Below are 23,566 nucleotides of genomic sequence, written 5' to 3' on the forward strand. Positions count from 1 at the left end.
GATGATGCCCTCAATATCCCTTTCTTTCCCTTATTCTTTTCATAGAATTATCATCATCTGATATTTCCTGTATTTATCTCTGGATTTGTTAATTGCCAGGCTCCTCCCACTCCTAAACATATGTATGAGGTAGAGACTTTATTTATTTTTTTTGTTTACTTCTTGTGACAGATTGAATTTTCCAAGATGGCTACAAGATCGCCTGTCTTCTTAGAATGTAATATTGACAGTCTTCCATCAAGATATGTGTGTTGGGGATGGTTATGGTTTTCCATTTGAATCTTGGCAGGCCTGTGGCTCTTGACAGAAGTGATTTCCAAGGCTAATGCATAAGAGGAAGAGCTCTTCAGGTGAAAAAAGTATCCTGATTTCTGGTTAGAAACTTCCTTTAGTCTTCTTTATTCTAATGGCAACTCTTGGTTAATTAATTTACATGTTGTATATCCCCTTGTATTTTTAGAAATTTCAGGTTAGTAGTTCCAGCTGAATTTTTAAATAAATATATAAGAGAATAGACAACTCACAAGATCTGAATAAAGGAAAGTTAAGCTTACGGTGGGGGCTTCCCAGGTGATGCAGTGGTAAAGAACCTTCCTGCCAATCCAGGAGGCACAGGAGAAATGGGTTCAGTCCCTGGAAACCAACTCCAGTTTTCTTGCCTGGAAAATTCCATGGACAGAGGACCCTGGAAGGCTATCGGCCAATGGGATTGAAAAAAGGTGGCCACAACTGAGCACACACACAAGCTGAATGTAAGGCTTAAATATATGGTCTTCTTGAAAGCATTTTTTTAAGTCATTTTAGTTACATGTACATATTTTTGGCAGATAGAATATTAGTTTGTCTAGACAAAGACTTTCATGAGCAAGAGGCTAAGGTCTGGTATTATCTGTTGATTGCCTTTGTCCTTGCTGTACAGGTATCCTCCATTTTTTGAAAGTTCACTTTGCTCCACTTTGCTTATACGAAAGACTTAACATTGATACCTATTTTCGCTAATCTGTAAAAATCCAAAGAGGATTTACATGTTTCTGAAAAGAAGAAGGACTGATGTTGAAGCTGAAACTCCAATACTTTGGCCACCTGATGTGAAAAGCTGACTCATTTGAAAAGACCCTGATGCTGGGAAAGATTGAGGGCAGGAGGAGAAGAGGACAACAGAGGATGAGATGGTTGGATGGCATCACCCACTCGATGAACATAGGTTTGGGTAGACTCTGGGGGTTGGTGATAGACAGGGAGGCCTGGCATGCTGCGGTTCATGGGGTTGCAAAGAGTTGGACACGACTGAGTGACTGAACTGAGCTGAGAAGCAAAAACAGTGTTTGTTTCACGGGGGGCTGGTATAGAAGCAGTGGGAATCCTGAGCAGCAAGAGTGGAACCATCAAGCTCCTTCCCCAGGAACTACACTCAGCATCTCAGCATCAAGCTGTTATGGTTTTGAACTGTGTGAGCGTCTGTGCTTTAACTAGAATTATTTTGTGCATCATTAGCAAGATGTGTCCTAAGATACTTGCTTCTTTGCTTTATGCCATTTTGGCTTATAAGAAATTATTTTTTAGGAATAGCTCTACTTTCGGATAATAGAGGAAACCTCTGCTTCTTCCCAGTTGTAATTACGTACATAGGGAATAGAAAAGCTTTAGCCTAGTTTACATTTTATACTATTACTATAGTAGAATTTTTGACAAAAGAGCAAAGCAAAGCCAAAAAAAAAAAAATAGAAAGAAATAATTTTCCAAGTCACCATAACTCACATGAAGTAAAATTGTTTGGAAATGGGCTGTTTTCTCACTAAGAAAGACCCATTACACCTGAGCTGTTTTCCTGTTCACTAACCAGTGTCAAAGCAATGGAGAGTTCTGAGACACTGCCCTTAAAAATGTCACCCATGTCCAACTGTGAAAGTCACCCAGCTAGACTGAGTCACTTTACTTTAGACATGAAGGAGTCAAGCTTCTGTCTTGGGACATTTCAAAGAGGTCCTGAAGTGGCATTTCTTTCCTCATTTTTGATTGGGAGTAGTTCAGTCTTAGCAAGCCTCTACATCATGACCTACAAGCCTCTACAATCATGACCTTCTCTGTCACCCATCTGGCTGTTGAAGCACGAAACTGGGGTCTTAAAGAGATGTGAGGTAGGAGGCCAGGTTGGCTGCAGGTCGTTTCTCTGAAAACATTCAGGAGCAACAGAGGAAAAGGCCACCCCATTTGCAGCAACATCCTGTAACATGTCAATGAGAAGTCCCCAACCCCTTGGGCACGGACAGCTACTGGTCCGTGGCCTGTTAGAAACTGCGGCACAGCAGGAGGCAAGCGGCAGGTGAGCGAGTGAAGCTTCATCTGTATTTACAGCTGCTCCCCATTGCTTGCATTACTGCCTGAGCTCCGTCTCCTGTAAGAGCAGTGGTGGCATTTGATTCTCTTAGGAACTTGGACCCTAACACTAAAGTCAAGGGGGAATATCCTGAGAAAAAAATGTGATGCAGTTGAATCTTCCCCAAACCATCCTCCCCCAAACCCCCATCTGTAGAAAAATTGTCTTCCATGAAACTGGTCCCTGGTGCCAAAAAGCCTGGGGACTACTAGTGTAAATTGCCCATCTCCGTATCTCAGAGAGGAAACCTGAGCAACGAGAGGTCCCTCAGGGTAGCAGAACCATCTAATAACTAATGTCTTCAACTTTCCTACCACTTTCAATCCCTCAGTTCCTGGGAAGAAATTTCTCCCTTCAGGCAGAAATCTACGTGTGTTCCATGCCCTTACTTTCTCTTTAATCTCGGTGGTTTTCTCTCATATTCCTGGGGGCTGACAACAAGTTTACAAAACTGCATGAATGAAATTTAGTGTGGGTTTAAGCAGAGCATGAGGAGTCAGGCAATTGGAGACTGTGTGGCTACTGTGCAAGATTTGGGCTGAGGATCATTTATGTCCCAGCTGAGTTATCCCAGGTGCCTCTGGTGGAGCAGAGACAAATCTACCACGTGCCAACTAAAGAATGTTACTTGCCACCTGGTTCTATTAGAGTTAGCCATTAGTCACTGCAGTTGCTGACCAGCACACCCTGAAAGGAATTCATGGTGAAGATCAAGAAGGAGGCACTCTGTCCTCTGGAAAAAACTGGCAGAACAGGCCCTAAATAGTTAGATATTTTTTTGCATCTTCTCACACCTGGAAAAGCATTAAAATCGTTAATGGAGAAATCTGCTCCTTGTGACTAGAAACTTTTTACCAAAATGTTTTCTTTTTTGAGAAACTTTTTAATTAAAATAAGATAAAAATTTTTTTTTTTCACCATGCTGTGTGGTGTGTGGGATCTTAGTTCCCCAACCAGGGATTGAACCCAGGCCCCTGCATTGGCAGTGTAGTCTTAACCACTGGACTGCTAGGAAAGTCCCCTAAAATGTTTTCTAGATTGCATGTACCTCCTTTAGCAAGTTGCATATATGTGCTGACTTCCCCGTCCACCTCTCTGGAGTCGTTCCTCGGAGCTCTCTGAGAGGCTGTCTCCCTGGCTATTGTCCTTAGTAAGTCCCCAGATATAACTGACCTCATCCCTCTCACATTGTCTGTTCTCTTTTTTCAGTCAACACAAGCACTGCATTGTTTTTAAGTCTGGATTCTTTTATTCTTTTCCTTTTAAGTTACTAAACTGTGACATAGTTTGTAACATAGCAATACCTATTGGAAGACCATTCCCCGTCCTGCCTCCCAGAGGAAACACACTTGACCTTTCTATTTTTGGTATCTTCTAGTGGCTACTAACAGATATCCAAAGAAATTTTCTGTTTTATGATTTGTTAAATATGAGACATTGTCTATGGGTGCTGTCCTATGACAGGTAGAGACTGTTAAATTAATATTTTATTTAAAGTGGATTTTTTTTTTTAAGACAAAGAGAATGATAAGGCTTGTAGTGGAAGAACACTGCATGACTCTGTTCCTCTCCACTCTGAATTTCTGCTCCCCAGTGTCAAGCACTATCAATTCTTTTAGCTCTTATTCTGGTATTAATCTTTGAATGTCTCAATAGCATACTTACACCACAATTTGTGATCTTTGCGTTTTAGATATCTTAAATTAAAAAAAAATGAAGAATAGTTGATTTGCAATGTTAATTTCTACTGTATAGCAAAGTGGTTCAGTTATTCATATACACTTAAAAAAATTCTTTTCCATTATAGTTTATCATGGCATACTGAATATAGTTCCCTGTGCTATACAGTTGGACCTTGTTGTTTATCCGCTCAATGTATAATAGTTTGCATCTGTGAATCACACTCTCCCATCCATCCCTTTCGTATCTAGCTCCTGCTTGGCGACCACAGGTCTGTTTTCTCTGTTTACACATTATCTTTTTACTTCCTACTCTAGAAGTTAGATTTCAGTTTTCAGCACATCCTACCACCATATCTTCCCTACTACACAACCTTTGATTGCTTCATACTCTCAGGAGATTTTTATAGTTTTGGTATAAATTGGTTATAAAATCATTATTATGATTTTGCAAGTATTGTTCATAGTTGGGCAACCATTTTTGATTTAATTGTATTTCCTTCTTGAACATTTTTATTGGAGTACAGTTGATTTGCAATGTTGTGTTAATTTCAGGTATATAGCAAAGTGACTCAGCTATGCATATACATATGTTCATTCTTTTTCAGATTCTTTTCTCATTTAGGTTGTCACAGAATATTAAGTAGAGTTCCCTGTGCTATAAATTAGGTCCCTGTTGGTGATCTATCTTATGTGTGTATTAATCCCAAATTCCTGATTTATCCCTTCCCTTTGGTAGCCATAAGTTTGTTTTTGATGTCTGTAAGTCTGCTTCTATTTTGTAAATAAGTTCATTTGTGTTGTTTAAAAAAATTAGTTTCCACACGAGTCATATCATATGATATTTGTCTTTCTTTGCCTGACTTCTTTTAGTATGATTACCTTTAGTTGTAGCCACGTTGCTACAAATGGCATTGTTTCATTCCTGTTTTTGTGGCTGAGTAGTAAGTGTTCTTGCCTGGAGAATCCCAGGGACAGGGGAGCCTGGTGGGCTGCCGGCTATCGGGTCGCACAGAGTCAGACACGACTAAAGCGACTTAGCAGCAGCAGCAGCAGTAATATTTTGACCCTACTTTGAACGGTAACTGATTGCTACTTCTGCCGTCCTCTTTTGGTCTCACAGACCAGCCCTTGTCCAGCATAGGAGGGAGCTGTACAAGGGTGTGGATACCAGGAGAGGGGCTCGTTGGGTCCACCTTGAAGACTGGCTACCATATCTTCTATCCTGGATTCCATGTTCTTTCTTTTGGTGGGCTACATTTTCTGGCAACATCCTGGAAAAGGTTGCCTGGGAAGTAATCTTTTTCAGACGTTACATCTGTGAACTTGTCTTTAATCTGTCCTCATCCCTGAATGAGGGTTTCAGTTTAGAATTCTAGGTTGAGAGCATTTTTCTTCAGAATTTTGAGGGCTTTATTCTTTATCATGTAGTTTCCAGAGTTATTATTGGCAAGTCTGATGCCATTGTGGATGTTTATTGCTGTGTACTCCTTGTCTTTGTGTTCTTGAAACTTTTAGACTTTTCTCTTTATCCCTTGTATTTTGGAGTTTCATCCTGTGTGTGGGATTTTTTTTTCTTCTTCATACATTTGTGTATTGTCCTGGATATGTGATGGGCTCTTTTAATTTGGAAACTCAAGCTCTTCAATTCTGTAAAGTTTTCATTTATTAAAAATAAAGTTTTTTATTTATTGGTAATTTTCTCAGTTATCTCTTTCTGGGGTCATATTTGTTACATGGTTAATCTGTATTGATTCTTTGCTTTTCTTTGTATTATAGTTTCTATTTTTTACCAGTGTTTCTTTGATATGCTTTCTGAAAGATTTTCTCAACTTTATTTTCCAAGACTTTTATTGATTTTTAAAATTCTGCTTTTATTTTTTAACTTCTAAGAGCTCCTTTGTTGTTTGATGAATGTTTCTCTCTCTCTCTCTCTCTTAACACTTTGTCCTTCCATTCTACTTTTATCATTTTGTCTAATTTTTTCCCCCCATTGGATGCTTTATGAGAATGTTTGACTTAGTGAAATTGAACTCTTAGTGCTGAAGAATGATACATGAAAGCTGATTGGAACTATATGTTCAGAGGCAGGGACTGTCAAGACTTGGGGCTTTAATTTAGGGTAATTGGTTGGTGCTCTTTCATTGATAAATATCTCAACTTAGTATTTATAAATCTTTTTTCCCCCTCTTGGATTGTTTTGTTTTAGGGTGGGTATGTTGGGGGACAGATAACAAACTAGGCTTCAGGATTCTAAGAGCAGAGCCGGGTAAGTGGGGTGGGAAATCTCATCACACTTTGTGCACAATTTCACCTGGTTTTTCTGCCTTAGTGGGGTGTTCCTCAGCTCTGCTGGCACCCCTGAATCTGGAGCTTGTCTGGGTTTAGGCTTTCGGTAAATTGCTAACATAGAGGGAGACAGACAGCTACCTGATTGTACCAGCTAATGGACTTCCCAGGTGGCAAGAGTGGTAAAGACCACACCTGCCAATACAGGTGACATACATGAAAAGATGCTCAGCATCACTCATTATTAGAGAAATGCAAATCAAAACTACAATGAGGTACCACTTCACACCAGTCAGAATGTCTGCGATCCAAAAATCTACAAGCAATAAATGCTGGAGAGGGTGTGGAGAAAGGGAACCCTCCTACACTGTTGGTGGGAATGCAAACTAGTACAGCCACTATGGAGAACAGTGTAGAGATTCCTTAAAAAATTGCAAATAGAACTGCCTTATGACCCAGCAATCCCACTGCTGGGCATACACAACGAGGAAACCAGAATTGAAAGAGACACATGTACCCCAATGTTCATCGCAGCACTGTTTATAATAGCCAGGACATGGAAACACCTAGATGTCCATCAGCAGATGAATGGATAAGAAAGCTGTGGTACATATACACAATGGAGTATTACGCAGCCGTTAAAAAGAATTCATTTGAATCAGTTCTGATGAGATGGATGAAACTGGAGCCGATTATACAGAGTGAAGTAAGCCAGAAAGAAAAACACCAATACGGTATACTAACACATATATATGGAATTTAGAAGATGGCAATGACGACCCTGTATGCAAGACAGGAAAAAAGACACTTTTAGACTCAGAGGGAGAGGGAGAGGGTGGGATGATTTGGGAGAATGGCATTGAAACATGTATACTATCATGTAAGAATCGAATCGCCAGTCTATGTCTGATGCAGGATACAGCATGCTTGGGGCTGGTGCATGGGGATGACCCAGAGGGATGTTGTGGGGAGGGAGGTGGGAGGGGCGTTCATGTTTGGGAACACATATACACCAGTGGTGGATTCATGTCAATGTATGGTAAAACCGATACAGTATTGTAAAGTAAAATAAAGTAAAAATTAAAAAAATAAAGTACCTCCAGAGTAATTTTTTCAAAATATGAATAACTGCAAATCATGAAAATCTAAGTTCCACTCAGACCTTTTTTCAAGGGAAAGTTTTATTTTATTCTGTAATTTTGAAAATAATAAATATGTATCTAAGTATTGAAAAAAAAAAAAGAAATGTGGGTTTGACCCCTGGGTTGGGAAGATCCCCTGGAGGAGGGCATGGCATCCACTCCAGTGTTCTTGCCTGGAGAATGCCCATGGACAGAGGAGCCTGGTGGGCTACGGTCCACAGGGTTGCAAAGAGTTGGACATAACTGCAGTGACTTAGCATGCACCCACATGCACACCAGCTAATGGAGGGGACTTAGGATGAGGGGTTTTACTGCTTCGTAGAAAGACTTTGAAACAGTGATGCTCTGGTTGAGGCTTACCTTCCCTCCAGCCTTCACAAGCACTTCATGTCTCTTGTTTGGAGAACGTGTACCTTGACATTACTGCACATTGAGGGGCATTTATTAGAACATTGGTTTTCAGAGTGTAGTCTTGGGGTCTGAAGGTCAAAAGAATTTATAATGATACTCAGATAAAATTTGCCTTTTTCTCTCTTATGCCCCTTTGAGCATATGGGGGAACTTTCCAGAGGCAAGATGATGTGTGATACCACAACAGATTAAATGCAGAAGCAGGTAAGAGAATCTGGCTATCTTCTGCTAGGCAAACATTACAGAGATGTGTAAAAATGTACAACAGAGCTGATTTTCTCACTGTTTTTTTTTAAAAAATAAACAATTATCTTTCATAAAGTATGTTATTCGTGTTACCATGTACTGGGATTATTAATATTGTTAAGTCAGTTAATAAATAAATACAGAAAGTATCAGTTTGGGGTAAATATATATATGTGTGTGTGTGTGTGTGTGTGTGTGTGTGTGTGTGTGTGTGTGTGTGTGCATGCTCGGTCACGTTCAATTCTTTGTGACCCCAAGGACTGTAACCTGCCAGGTTCCTCTGTCCATGGAATTTTCCAGGCAAGAATACTGGAGTGGGTTGCCATTTCCTCCTCCAGGGGATCTTCCCGACCCAGGAATTGAACCTGTATACCTTGGGTCTCCTGCATTGGCAGGCAGATTGTTTACCACTGAATTACCAGGAAGCCCAAGTATGTATGTATGTACACACACACACACACACACACACACACATTCATGTAAAGGCTTCCCTGGTGGCTCAGATGGTAAACAATCTGCCTGCAAGGCAGGAGACCCGCATTCAATCCCTGGATCAGGAAGATCCTCTGGAGAAGGGAGTGGCTACCTACTTCAGTATTCTTGCCTGGAAAATCCCATGTGCAGAGGAGCCTGGTGGGCTACAGTCCATGAGGTCACAAAGAGATGGACGTGACTGAGCAACTAACATTTTCACTCATATGTGTAAATATATATTGGCATATAAATTAACCAAAAGCTGTTACTTTTAGTATATGATCAATGTGAACAAAAGTTCTTAGAGGTCTTCAATACTTTTTAGTAGTATGAGAGGGTCTTGAGATCAAAATGTCTGAAGTCGCTGAATTAGAATAATACTCTTGGATTCTTCTTTGGTCTCACTCCTCTCTAGGTGACAAGAGTGACTTAATTGAAGAGTTTGGGAGAAGAACTGGGGAGGTAGGGCTCAGCCGTTTCCTCTCACTTTTCCTTTACACGGTCCTCAGTTCTTACACGTAAGATTTGCCTGTCTGTAATAAAGCATGTGCTCTCATCACCCTCTGATGGTGGTCACTTTAGGGCCTGTGGCACTGTCCTGTGATGAGACTTGAATTGGCCTGTCATGGCTTAAGATTCTGATTGGATAAGTCTGTTTAATCCAGGAGTGGAATCAGAACATTTGTCTAATTCAGGCATAATAAGCCATGTTTTCTAAGAAGTGCTTTATTTGTAATAAACATTTAACTTTTAAAAAAGTTTTAATTTTTGTGATTTTAGATGTACAGGCAAGTTGCAGAAATAGTACAGAGTGTTCTTAGATTCTTTTTGCCCAGTTTCCCCTGAAGTCGATGTTTTATGTAACCACAGGACAGAGTTAGAAAGCCGAGATAGATCATAATATACTACAATGAACTAACCCACAGACCTTTTGAATTTCATCAGTTTTCCCATAAATCTTTTTTCTGGCCCAGGATCCAATCCTGGGTTTGACACTAAATGTGACATTTTGATCTCCTGGTGCCCTGGTCCTGCATCTGTGTCTTATGCAACGGTACAATAGTGTGTTCTCAGTCATGTCCAACTCTTTGCGACCCCATGGACTGTAGCCCGCCAGGCTCCTCTGTCCATGGGATTCTCCAGGCAGGAATACGGGAGCGGGTTGTCCTTCCCTCCTCCAGGGGATCTTCCCAACCCAGGGATTGAACCCATCTCTCTTGCATCTCCTGCACTGGCAGATGGATTCTTTACCACTAGCACCCCCTGGGAAGCCCGCATCTGTGTCTTAAACAGTTGTATATTCAAGTGAAAAAAAGAGAGGTGTTGTTTGTCAGCCTTGTCTCTCAGCACTTCCAAATGTTGACTCTTTCTAGAATTCTGTGGTATGAAGGGATTAGTTCTTATCTTCTTCCCCCTATTCCCCACTATGGTACTTTCTGCCTTCTCCCTTTGACTATTCAGTTGCCTCAAGTCCGCAGCTTTTCCAGCTTCCAGAGCTTTGTTGCTACGTTTCTTCTGCTCCTTTCTGCCCTCCTGTTTCCTGCAGTTTGCCTTTTGGGTGACTTGTACTCTCTCCCACAGTCTAGAGTCAGTTGCTAAGCCCCACTAGTACTCTGAGAACTTGGGAGTGAATATATGTTTATTCCCTTGGTGTTATTATGGGGGCTTCCCAGGAGGCACAGTGGCAAAGGATCTGCGTGTCCATGCAGGAGATGTGGGTTCGATTCCTGGGCTGGGAAGATCCCCCGGAGTGAGAAATGGCCACCCACTCCAGTAATCTTACCTGGAGAATCCCATGGACAGAGGAGCCTGGTGGGAATCAGCTACACTGAATGACTGAGCACACGCACACACAGTGTTATAATTAGTTGGATTTTAGTAAGAATCAGCAATAAATAAAAGGTTTAATCTTGTTTGATTAGAAATCTGACCCTGATATGCAAGCCCCAATTTGTACATTATTTTTCTTTTCAGTTGAAAACCTCATTGAAATACCTTTAATGACTTGTATACTTAAAGCTTTATAGTCACTTTTAAGGCAGACAAAACTATGGAAAAATTAGGGAAAAATTGGGTAACTTTAAAATTAATTTTAGATTTATTTATTTATTGTAAACAAACACTTGTAGTCCATGATTACAATGCTTTTTGTAGTTTACCTTGAATTTCTTAGCTTAGAATCAAAAGCCATGCCCAGACATGGGTTTTTATCCTTTAGGCTTGGCTGGCATCATGGTGCCTCCAGCTACTCAGTGATCAGAAGTCACTGTAGTCTCTCCTAGTCTCCTCCTCCTTCAGTTTCTAAACAGGAAGAACTGCTGGAAGGAGCAAACACTATCTTATCTCTGGTTCCCAGCTTTCAACTTTCTCCTATCATTTTCTCACACTCAGCTGAAAGGGAAGAGTGAGATTATGGCTGTGTTATACTTTTCAGTAAAGTATTTTGCTATTCTTAATTACTTTTTCTTTAGTTTGAAAGAAATCAGGTTTGTTTCAGTTTATAGTAGTTGTAAGGAGAATAAAATATTACCTTCCTATCTTTTGTATTAAAAATTTACCTTGATATAGCCATTCCTTGCCCTTATGCTTTGCTTATTATTTCATCTACTGTTTATTTATTATTGAGGCATAGTTTATTTATAGAATCGTACAAATTTTAGGTATACAAGATAGTGATTCATAATTTTAAAGTTTATATTCTATTTGTAATTATTATAAAATATTGGCTATATTCCCTATGCTGTACAATATATCCTCATATCATTTATTTTATACATAGTAGTTTGTACCTCTTAATTCCTTATCCCAATCCTGCCAGCGCCTCCTTTTTTTTTTTTAATCACTGGAGAGTCTGTTTCTTTCTTGCTGTATTTACTAGTTTGTTGTATTTTTAGATTCCATATATTAGTGATACATATAGTATTTGTCTTTCTCTGTCTGACTTATTTCAATGAGCCTAATACCTTCCAAGTTCAACCATGTTGCTGTAAATGGTAAAATTTCATTCTTTTTAATGGCTGAGTAATATTCCATTGTATGTATCTATGAAAATATATACCATATTTTCTTTATCCATTCATCTGTCAATGGACACTTAGTTGCTTCCATATCTTGGCTATTGTCAGTAATGCTGCTGTGAACATTGGGGTACATGTATTTTTATATTAATAAACAGTGTGCTACATTATTTATCATATGTTCAAAAATTGCATCCATTACTTCCTCTTGGGATGGAATGAGGATGGAGAAGGGAATGTAGGGGATGGTTTCCTTGACTGTGATGCTTTATTTATTAAAATATTAAGGTCTGGAGCACATAGGACAAAATATTTAATGTTTATTTTGGGTGGTGAAGATGGGTATTTATAATGCTGTGTTTACTCTTTGGCATTAAAATTTTTTTGCAAATTCATAACCCTTTTTTAAAGTTGTATATAGCTTGATTTTAGTAGGAATCATAGTGACTAACTACATGATCTTCTCTCACTGGGGAATGAATCACTTTCCATAAGTGAAAGGATTCTAGCCCATTGAAACTTAATTTTTAGGCCCGTCTAGTCAAGGCTATGGTTTTTCCAGTAATCACGTATGGATGTGAGAGTTGGACTTTGAAGAAAGCTGAGTGCCGAAGAATTGATGCTTTTGAACTGTGGTGTTGGAGAAGACTCTTGAGAGTCCCTTGGACTGCAAAGAGATCCAAGCAGTCCATTCCGAAGGAGATCAGCCCTGGGATTTCTTTGGAAGGAATGATGCTGAAGCTGAAACTCCAGTACTTTGGCCACCTCATGCGAAGAGTTGACTCATTGGAGAAGACTCTGATGCTGGGAGGGATTGGGGGCAGGAGGAGAAGGGGACGACAGAGGATGGGATGGCTGGATGGTATCACTGACTCGATGGACGTGAATCTGAGTGAACTCTGGGAATTGGTGATGGACAGGAAGGCCTGGTGTGCTGCGATTCATGGGGTTGCAAAGAGTCGGACACGACTGAGCGACTGAGCTGAACTGAACTGTTATTTCCCAGGTCACATCTACCTTGGTAAAACTTGGGATGGTAGAAACAACTACAAAGCAGTATTTCTATATATTTGTTCTCACTTGGTCTTCAGAAATTTCAGCCTTCTCAAATTTGGTGAAATGGTCTGTGTGTGGTAAGTTGTTTCAGTCGTGTCTAACTCTTTGCGACCCCATGGACTGTAGCCCACCAGGCTCCTCTGTCCATGGGATTCTCCTGGCAAGACTACTGGAGTGGGGTGCCATTTTCCTCCTCCAGAGGTCTCTGAGAATTATCTATAAAATCAAAGCACAATAATAACAACATTAGAATATATGCAAATCAGGACTCAAATATAAATATTGCTCAAATCCAAAAGCAGGAAGTGCAATACAAAACTGCCTCTTTTAGCATGTCAGAAAGTTATGAATTAAGTTGAATTAATACATTATAAGAAAAAACATGTCAGTCAGAAAAGAAAGTAGATGATCAGTAATGGAAGTCTGCAAAGTTATGGAAATTGTCTTGCCCTAACATCCCAGCTGTGCCCAAGAGATGTTCTCCTGGCCTGTGGACTTCATCTCTCTGGGGACAAGAACAGCTTTTTTGAAGTGACACAGCTAACAGGTCCCCACATAGAAGAATCAATCCCATTAAACATCAGGACTTAAAGATAAGAGGTGCTGATTTAATTCTATGATCACTAAGTTAACAGGGTACAACTTGAGGTCCCTTTGGCAGTTAAATTTCTTGCTTTAAAGACATTGGTTGCATTTAGATTTATATACTAGTCATTTGTATGCAGGGTTAATTTGAGTGTATCCATTGAAGAATGATCTGCTTACTCTCTGATTATGAAAAAGATCAATTAGTTGAACTTGCAAATTTGAGAGAAAGGATTCTGGAGAAGTATGAAGTCACTGAAGTACCAATATGAAGATTCTTGGTAGCAGACTCTCATCTTGGCCCCATACTACCAAGACAGATAGCCCATGACAAAAGTAATGCAGTTACATTAGGACATTTAGAATACAGTAAAAAATCAGTCACAATTTCACTAATGTTACAGTTTTGATGTCATTTTTACTTTTGAGGCGTTTACCATGTAATTTGTGTGTGTGTGTATGTGTGTGTGTGTGTATACACACACCAATGTTGTATTATGTTGTATATATATGTAACTGAGGTCCTGAATTTTTTAAAATCAAAATGGTAACTTTTATTTTTTTATTGAAGTATAGTTGAAATATAGTTGATTTACAATGTTGTGTTATTTTCTGCTCTATATATAGTAAAGTGATTCAGTTATACATATAAATACATTCTTTTAAAATATTCTTTTCCATTATGGTTTATCATAGGATATTTATTAATGATCTAGTTCTCTGTGCCATACAGTAGGACCTTGTTGTTTATCCATTCCATGTAGAGTAGCTTAAATCTGCTGACCTAAGCTTGTACGCCATCTCTGCCCAACCCCTTCCCCACTGGCAACCACAGATCTGTTCTCTATACCCACGACTCTTTCTGTTTCACAGATGGGTCCATGTCTGTCACATTTTAGATTCCACACGTAAGTGACATCGTATGGTGTTTGTCTTTCTCCTTCTGACTGACTTACTTAGCATGATAATCTCTGGTTGCATCCATGCTGCTGAAAATGTCATAACTTTGTTCTTTTTTATGGTTGAGTAGTATTCCATTGCAATGGCAACCCACTCCAGTGTTCTTGCCTGGAGAATCCCAGGGACGGGGGAGCCTGGTGGGCTGCCCTCTATGGGGTCGCACAGAGTCGGACACGACTGAAGCGACTTAGCAGCAGCAGCAATAGCAGCAGTATTCCATTGCAAATATGGACACATCTTCTTTATCAGTTTGTCTATCAGTGGACATCTAGGTTGTTTACATGTCTTGGTTATTGTTAGTGCTGATATGAACATAGGGGTTGCACGTATCTTTTTAGATTAGAGTTCTGTCTGTGTATATGCCCAGGAGTAGGATTGCTGGATCATATGGTAATTCTCTTTTTAGTTTTCTGAGAAACTTCCAAACTGTTTTCCATGTTGGTTGCACCCATTTATATTTCTACCAACAGTGTAAGAGAGTTTCCTTTTCTCCACATCCTTTCCAGGCTTTGTTGCTTATAGAGTTTTTACTGATGGCTATTCTGACCAGTGTGAGGTGATATTTCACTGTAGTTTTGATTTGCATTTCTCTAATAATTAGTGATGTTGAGCATCTTTTTTATGCACCTATTGGCCATTTGTATTTCTTCTTTAGATAAATGTCTATTTAGGTCCTCTGCCCATTTTTTGATCGGGTTGTTTGTTTTTTTTGTTGTTGAGTTGTATGAGCTGTTTTTCTATTTTGGAAATTAAGCCCTTGTTTGTTGCATTGTTGGCAAATATTTTCTCACATTTTGTAGGTTGTCTTTCTATTTATGGTTTCTTTTCCTATACAAAAGCTTGTAACTTTAATTAGGTCCCATTTGTTTATTTTTGTCTTTGTTTCTATTGCCTTGGGAGTCTGACCTAAGAAAACATTGGTATAATTTATGTCAGAGAATGTTTTGCCTATGATCTCTTCTATAGGTCTTGACTTTTTAATGAAATATTCCTTTTTTTGTGTACAGTCATTTCATAAATTTTTATTGAATTGATATTATATTCTAGGTATTGCTTAGGTGCTGGGTGGATAAAAGCTTTTGCCTTCAAGGAATGTACCTTCTAAAATGAGGGAGAGAAAATAAATAAAGGAAACATTAAACAAGAGGCATGTCTGATGGCAATCAATGACATGAAGAGTAAGTAAAGCAGTGGAAGGAAGGAGAGAGTGATGGATGTGGTCCAGGAAAGGGTATCAGGGAAGACTTCTCAGAGGAACTGGTGCTGAATAAAGGTCTGACTCAACTCTCAAGAGGATACATTATTAAATGAAAAGAGGGAAGATCTAGAGTGAGTTAGATTTGGGGTTACTGATGTGTATTACTAAAGACCAGTTTATTTCTTCAGACTTAGGAGTGGGTTAGATATATTATGGCTATTAAATATTTATCAGTTCTGGCATTGTAGAATATTGGACATATTTATTATCTCAAAATACAGGCATGTATATTTGTATGCACACTCAGTGGGCTAGAATGGAAACAGTAATGTGTAAGTGTGAATGCTTCCATGTAAGAAAGATTCATTGGACCCTCCTGAAAGATTCCAGATTTTTCAAGACTCTTACTCTCTCTCTGTACATTAAATACTCAAGTAAAGGAACCGATTTGCATGCCCTGAATTACTAGATATAATCACACTCCTCCTAAGACTTTCCTATTCATTATAGAATCTTCACTTTGTATTCCCCAAATTAGAGTCTAGGTTCATGTCCTTGATAAAGTTTTCACAGTTAGTTGACAGCCATCTGAATCAAATTTATTATGAGGTGATTTTTGACTGTCCTATTTCCAGCTAATCTCTTGTTCACCTAATCAATGCTTATCAAGCGCATATTATGTGCCAGCTATTAGGAGTTGAGGCCAGAGATGGAAGACATAATCTGTATCCTGACAGAGCTCTTGCAGCGGAAACAGTCAGCATGGCAGGACAGGGGCTGTGATGGAAGCAGCGCAAGGCGTGGAGAATGGGAGGCCTGGGTGGGCAGCCTGTGAGGCCTCGAGAGCCCTCATTTTAAAAGGAGACACGATATCAAGGGCACATGCCAAAATTTAGTTAGCAGTTCCCTTATTTTTTTGTGCCTGACAATTGCTTCTAATTTTTCATTGATATAGGTTAGAAGCAGTTTCACTTCTAGATATGTGCACCAAAGAATTGAAAGCAGGTACTCAGACAGATACTTGTACACCAGCATTCACAGTAGCGTTGTTCGCAATAACCAAAAGGTGGAAACAATAAAAGTGCCCAAGAATGAAAAAATGGACTAACAAAATGCGACATATATATGATATGTATTATATGCATTCTGATGCTGGATACAGTATGAACAAACCTGAAATATTAGGCTAAATAAAATAAGCTAGACACAAAAGGACAAATATGATTCCACTTATGTAAAATACATAGATTAGTCAAATTTGGAGACAGAAAATAGAATAGTGGTTACCAGGAGCTAACCACTCTTGAGGAGAAGGGAATGGGGAGTTATTGTTTAATGGGTACAGAGCTTATGTTGAGAATGATAAAAAAGTCCAGGATATGAATAGTGATAATGGTTGCATGACAATGCTAATTTTCTTAATGCCACTGACTGTGCACCTAAAATTAGTTAAAGTATATATATATCTTTTATCACAGCTTTAAAAAAAAAAGCTATCATGGTATCCCAGTGCATATAGGAAATACATATATCCTAATATATAATAGAAATTTCCCAGTATTTGGATTATTTCCTTATTTTAGACCTTAGAAGAAATCTTCCTGGATCAGAGTTTATGGCATGTAATAAATGTCACCAAATTGTTTTGTGAAAACAGCTGTGCAGGTTTACAGCTCTCAGGCGCACATATCAGTGCTGATGTCATTATTCACGTGCCAGCCTGCATCCCTGACAAAAGGGAAGAAAATTGTTTTGAAAATTCACCAGTGAAGGACTAAGCCTTGAGTTAGGATCCAGATTAAATTATGAATTAAAAAAACGGTGCTTTGTTTTAATATGCACTTCTTTATTAGTGAGGTGTGGTGTTGGAGAAGACTCTTGAGAGTCCCTTGGACTGCAAGGAGATCCAACCAGTCCATCCTAAAGGAGACAAGTCCTGGGTGTTCATTGGAAGGACTGATGTTGAAGCTGAAACTCCAATACTTTGGCCGCCTGATGTGAAGAGCTGATTCATTTGAAAAGACCCTGATGCTGGGAAAGATTGGGGGCAGGAGGAGAAGGGGACAACAGAGGATGAGACAGTTGAATGGCATCACCGACTTGATGACATGGGTTTGAGTGAACTCCAGGAGTTGGTGATGGACAGGGAGGCCTGGCGTGCTGTGGTTCATGGAGTCACAAAGAGTCGGACATGACTGAGTGACTGAACTGAACTGAACTCTCTTTGTATTTTTTTTTTTTAACTGATGTATTTCCTATTGTGTAAGTTCTCTGGTTTCTCAGAGTATTTTAAAATTCATTTCTCACTTTAAGACAGCTTAGCAAAATACACACACAAAAACAGGGTGTTTTAAAAGTCAGAAAATTGAAGCAGAGGGAAACTAACGGTAGAAAAATAAAATGAAGACAAGGTAAGTTATTAAATATGGAGTTTACTGAGGGATCTGATTAGAGGAAGGCAACACGTTTGTCACTGAGTTTTCTGGAAGCCAATGGAAAGAAAGAGAAACAAGATCCATAGCTTGATGGGTTCAGCCAACATTTGGTTGGTTAACATCACCTTAATTCCTGGTATAGATTCTAAAACAGATTCTTCCTATGGGTTCATATACTAGACTGCATAGAAAAATCATAGGAGCCATATTTTCCAACCCACCTGATTCTGCAAAACCTCTTCACTGCCACTCAACAGGTGGAGTCTCTTTCCCCCTCTCCCTCAGCCTGGGCTGGCTTGGAACTGCTGGCCTGGATTAATAGAACCTGGCAGAAGTAAGGCTTCATGACTTCCGAGGCAAAGCAGTGAAAGGAAACCCAGTTCCCACCTGGCTCTCTTTCTTGGAATAGATGCCTGGGAAGCCTGGAGCCCACATATGAAAAGTCTGTGCATCTTGAAGTTGCCATGATGTAAAGACCATGTGATGGAGATAAAGAGATGCACCCAATCATTCGGAGCTGAGTGGGAGGAGATGAGCCATCCCTGCTGAGGACTGCTGAGGTTGCACATTCAGGAGCCAAACTAAGTTTTGTTTTTTCTTTCTTTTTTTTTTTGGTGTGGACCATTTTTAAAGTCTTCACTGAATTTGTTGCAATATTGTTTCTGTTTTGTTTTTTTTTGGTCCAGAGGCTGTGGATCTTAGCTCCCTGCAGGATTGAACCTGCCCCCCTCTGTATTGGAAGGGCAGAGTCTTAACCACTGGACCTCCAGGGAAGTCCCTCAAATAAGTTTTATTTGTTGCTTTAACCTGGTGTGTTTTAAGGTGGTTTTTTATGTAGCAGTAAGTAACTGGGAAAGTTTATTTACAGAAAATATAGAGGGAGGGGGGGTTCAGGATCGGGAACACGTGTATACCTGTGGCGGATTCATGTTGATGTATGGCAAAACCAATACAATATTGTAAAGTAATTAACCTCCAATTAAAATAAATAAATTTATATTAAAAAATAAAAAAATAAAAATCTGGAAAATAAAAGAAAATATTAAACTCTAGCAACTTCTCTTCCTTGGCTGATGCCTGTGAAGTTGGCAGCCATCTCCGACTCTGCATCTTGGCTGCTCTCAGACCCTTCATGAAGTCCAATGATCACCAAAAAGAGGGCCACAAAGTTCATCTGACATCTGTCAAACCGATATATACACATTTAAGCAGAACTGGAGGAAACCAAGAGGCACTGACAATGGGGTGTGCAGGAGATTCAGTGATGCCCAACATCAGTTACCTCAGCAGCTAGAAAACAAAGCACACGCTGCCCAGCGGCTTCCGCAAGTTCCTGGTCCACAACATCAAGGAGCTTGAAGTGCTACTGATGTGCAGCACATGTCACTGCGCTGAGACTGCTCACAATGTCTCCTCCAAGACCCACAAAGCCACTGTGGAAAGGGCAGCCCACCTGCCCACTGGAGTCGCCAATCCTAATGCCAGACTGTGCAGCTAAGAAAATGAATAGACAGCTCCTTTGCACATTTTGTTTGTGTTAATAAAACTGTAAAACTCAGACAAAACAATAACAAACAAAACAAAACAAAAAATTCAGCAGCAGTGTTTTACAGCATCAGTGTGCCAAACACATATGGGGTTGAGCTGTTGGGCTCTGTACAGGCTGAAGCTGGGAGCTCCAGCGCCCATCAGTGAAACAATTATATTGGTTTTGGAAACAAAGCAGTTTGAATGCCTTTGAACCTTCCTGCACATTTTTGGAAACCGTGTCACTCTTGTTAACAGTATACTTATAGTGTGTTCTGCTTATAAATAATCTTTAATACAAATATTCAGAGCTTCTTCTTAAAGACCATTTAACTCTCACAGAGAGTTAAGCACAACAAACAGCTTCCTGGTATAGGCTTATATTTATTTGATGGCAAACTATAGGATATTCTAGACTTTTTTTTTTTTTTTTGATGAAGAATTCAGATGAACCAGAAAGAGATTCCAGGTACCTGCTAAGAGCTCAAACCAAATGTGCATAATTGGGATCTATTGTTGGAAGGATAGTGAACTTTTTGGGAGGTCTGATTCTTTCTCCCCCCTCTGATGAATGTGAAGCTCCTATAATTGGCAAGCTCTCCATGGGGAGGATCCAACAGAGGGGAAGAAAGTCTGGGTCTACCCAGGAAAATTGTGACTGACTGAAGCTTTACATGGGACCTTTGCCTTCATGGTCCTGTTTACTGGTCTTCCAAAATTTCTATTGGATGGCAAATTCCTTTAGAAAAAGGGGGCAAGTTTTATTATAGCTGTGGAAGCTGGCAGAGAATAGCAGTCAGTTATGCTAAGGATGTGAGAATGGACCCGGGGTCTAGAGAGGCTGGATCTAAACCCTGCTGGTGCCACTCACTAGCCGAATGACTTCAGGCAACCTAGCCTCTCAGTGCCTCAGTTTTCTCCTCTATAGGAGTGCTCATAAGGGAGCAAAGGTTAAATCATTTTGAAGTCTCGTGAATAGTCTGTGGACAATGACTGTAGCCATGAAATTAAAAGATGCTTGCTCCTTGGAAGAAAAGCTTTAGCAAACCTTGACAGCATACTAAAAAGCAGAGACCTCCCTTTGCTGACAAAGGTCAGTATAGTAAAAACTATAGTTTTTCCAGTATCATGTATGGATGTGAGAGTTGGACCATAAAGAAAACTGAGCACTGAAGAATTGATGCTTTGGAACTGTGGTGCTGGAAAACACTTACGACAGTCCCTTGGACAGCAAGGAGATCAAACCAGTGAATCCTAAAGGAAATCAACCCTGAATATTCATTGGAAGGACTGATGCTGAAGCTGAAGCTCCAATACTTAGGCCACCAACGAGTGAAGAGCTGACTCATTGGAAAAGACTCTGATGCTGGGGGAGACTGAGGGCAGGAGGAGAAGGGGGCGACAGAGGATGAGAGTTTAAACAAACTCCAGGAGATAGTGAAGGACAGGGAAGCTGGCGTGTTGCAATTCATGGGGTTGCAAAGAGTCGGACACAACTTAGCAACGGAACAAGACTAGTGTGTGGCATAGAAGTGCTAAGCGTCAGCTGCTGCCGCTGCTGCTGCTACCTCTTATTAGTTTTTTATTGGAGTATAATTGCTCTACAATGTTGTGTTAGTTTGTGCTGTACAACAACGTGAATCGGCTGTATGTATACACAGATCCTCTCCCTCTTGATCGTCCCCCTCCCCATCTTACCGTTCTAGTGCATCACAGAGCACAGAACTGAGTTCCCTGTGCTACACAGCAACTCCCCGCTAGTGATCTAGTTTACACGATACTGCAGCTGCTTCTATACGATTACTACTACACATTAGTGACGGGCACTCAGTGAAGCTTGCTAAGTTTACATGCTTTGATCCCCTCTGTTCAGCTTTCATCTTCTACCTCTTGAGTCTTCTGCCCATCCCAGGCTGTGGGTGCTGTGGCTGCTGCCTCACCCTCGGTGACCAGGTCAGCCAGTTTGCCCTGGCAGTTTCACCACCGAGAGTTCATCATCACACACTCCAGGCCACCCTCCCAGCTGCCAGTCAGTCCCACCCCATCCTGACAGCATTTATCTGAACCTTCCATCAGTTTAGAGATACACACTGGAAAACACATTGTGTTTCTATCATGGCTCCTATCAACAAATAGTTCATTGTGTTTATTTAGCTCTATGTCTTTTTCCTATGCTTGTAGTAAAAATATTTGGTGGAAAGAATTGCTTTTTTTTTGTTGTGTTGTATGTGGTGGACCTTGTGTTTGTCTTTTGAAGATTTGTTTTGTGAGCTCTTGACATAATTTCTCTCTCGTGGGTTTAGGATCTTTTGGTGGAGATGTTTGTGTTAAGTCGAGTCAGTCATGTCCAACTCCTTGCGACCCCCGACCCCAGGCTCCTGTGTCCATGGGATTCTCCAGGCATGGCTACTGAGTGGGTAGCCATTTCCTTCTTCAGGGGATCTTCCTGACCCAGGGACCGAACCTGTGTCTCTTAATGTCTTCTGCGTTGGCAGGTGGGTTCTTTACCGCTAGCACCACCTGGGAAGGTGGAGATGAGCAGAGTGTAAAGTTTAACCCCTGTGGTTGAGTTTTTGTCAGCAGTTTTGTGTCAGACAGCTTAGCACTGACTTGGTTGGCTCTTTGGTCTCCTTGTGTACTAAACAGAGCGATGGCTTGGGTGTCAGAGGACCTTGACTGATGCGTCAATCCCTTGGACAGTTCATTTCAGTGGAGCCTCAGTTTTCTAATTCGTAAGAGTGGCGCAATGATATCTCTCAGAAATATTTGAGGGTTTAATGAAGTGAAGTGAAGTGAAGTCGCCCAGTCGTGTCCGACTCTTAGTGACCCCATGGACTGCAGCCTACCAGGCTCCTCCATTCATGGGATTCTCCAGGCAAGAGCACTGGAGAATTGCCTTCTCCATGAGGGTTTAATACAGTTATTCTTGTCAGGCTCACTGCTAGTGAGGAGGGCTTTGTGATGATGAGAAAAAGGTGTTCCCACCTTCAGGCAGACACAGCCCTGTCCCCAGGATCTGCCCTGTGAGTGAAGTGTGGGTTGTGTTCCCTACTCATCCTCTTAGCTGGGTGAATGCTCTGGTACAGGTCACAAGTCATAGAGCTGTGTGCACAGACTCCAAGGCTTCTAAAAGTTTAGTTTGTAATGATAGAATGTCATACATATACTGGGAATTAGTATTAATGGTACATTCTGTTTCTCAAACACTGTCCTATCTATTTGTCTATCTATCATCTGTCTATATCATTTAATCATTCTAATTTTCACAAAGGATTTGAGATGGCACTGATTAAATCACAGAATCACAGCTAATATTTGCATAGCACTCTTTCATTGATCTGAATTCCTCTGTTTCATCCTCATAATGGTCTTATGAGGAGAGTATCCTGTCTCTCACTTTACAGATGAACCAGCTGAGTCTGAGACACACATAATAAATGGTACAGTCAGGATGCAAACCCAGGTTTTTTGGCTTATACCCATGTTCTTTTACCAATATCATGCCATCCAGTCAGGTTGTCACTATGATAAAGTATGATATGACAGAGCTGTTTTTTATTTTCTGTCCTATATCTCAAAATTGGAGCTGCTCTTCAGTAATTGAAACTGAACAAAAAAAAATCAAAATCTATTATTATAAACACAATAGAGACATACGGAATTTGTCCTCTCTTGGTTTATGTACTATCTTTAGCTGTTAGGGAATTTAATTTTTATATGAGAGAAGCAGCGCATTCAACCAAAGGGATGTGGATTACATAGAAATGAGCTATGCTTAAAAGGGACCCAAATAGCCAGAGAAAAGGGAAGAAGAGGACAACATTAATACCTGCAGCTTCAGTAATCACTAGCATCATTTATTATGACTACTGTCTATTGCTGTGTAAATATATCACATATGATCTTATACAAGGGGGATTTCTGTAAGAAGTATTCTGCTTAAGCACAATTGGATTTCAGATAAATCCCATATATCCGTTTCATATCACCCTTTGTTACAGGATTTCAAAATGCTTGTGAAACACTAAGGAAATGAAATGATATCTAGTCTCTTATCAAAAGAGCAAGAGTATTGCACTGATGGTTATGAGAAACAGGAGCAAAGAGATATTTCAAAATTGCATGTATGCCACTCAGAACTACAACCCTGGGTTTCAGAAATCACCTATT

The 23,566-nt window shown here is 40.1% G+C and overlaps 1 pseudogene; it reads left to right on the forward strand.

Moving 5' to 3' along the window:
- The window catches only part of LOC106991682 (large ribosomal subunit protein eL32-like), a 33,597-nt pseudogene extending 14,218 nt beyond the window's left edge, over nucleotides 1–19,379 (forward strand).
- The last annotated feature ends 4,187 nt before the right edge of the window (nucleotides 19,380–23,566 follow it).

The sequence above is a fragment of the Ovis aries genome, chromosome 17, assembly GCF_016772045.2.
Source record: "Ovis aries strain OAR_USU_Benz2616 breed Rambouillet chromosome 17, ARS-UI_Ramb_v3.0, whole genome shotgun sequence".
Lineage (NCBI taxonomy): Eukaryota > Metazoa > Chordata > Mammalia > Artiodactyla > Bovidae > Ovis > Ovis aries.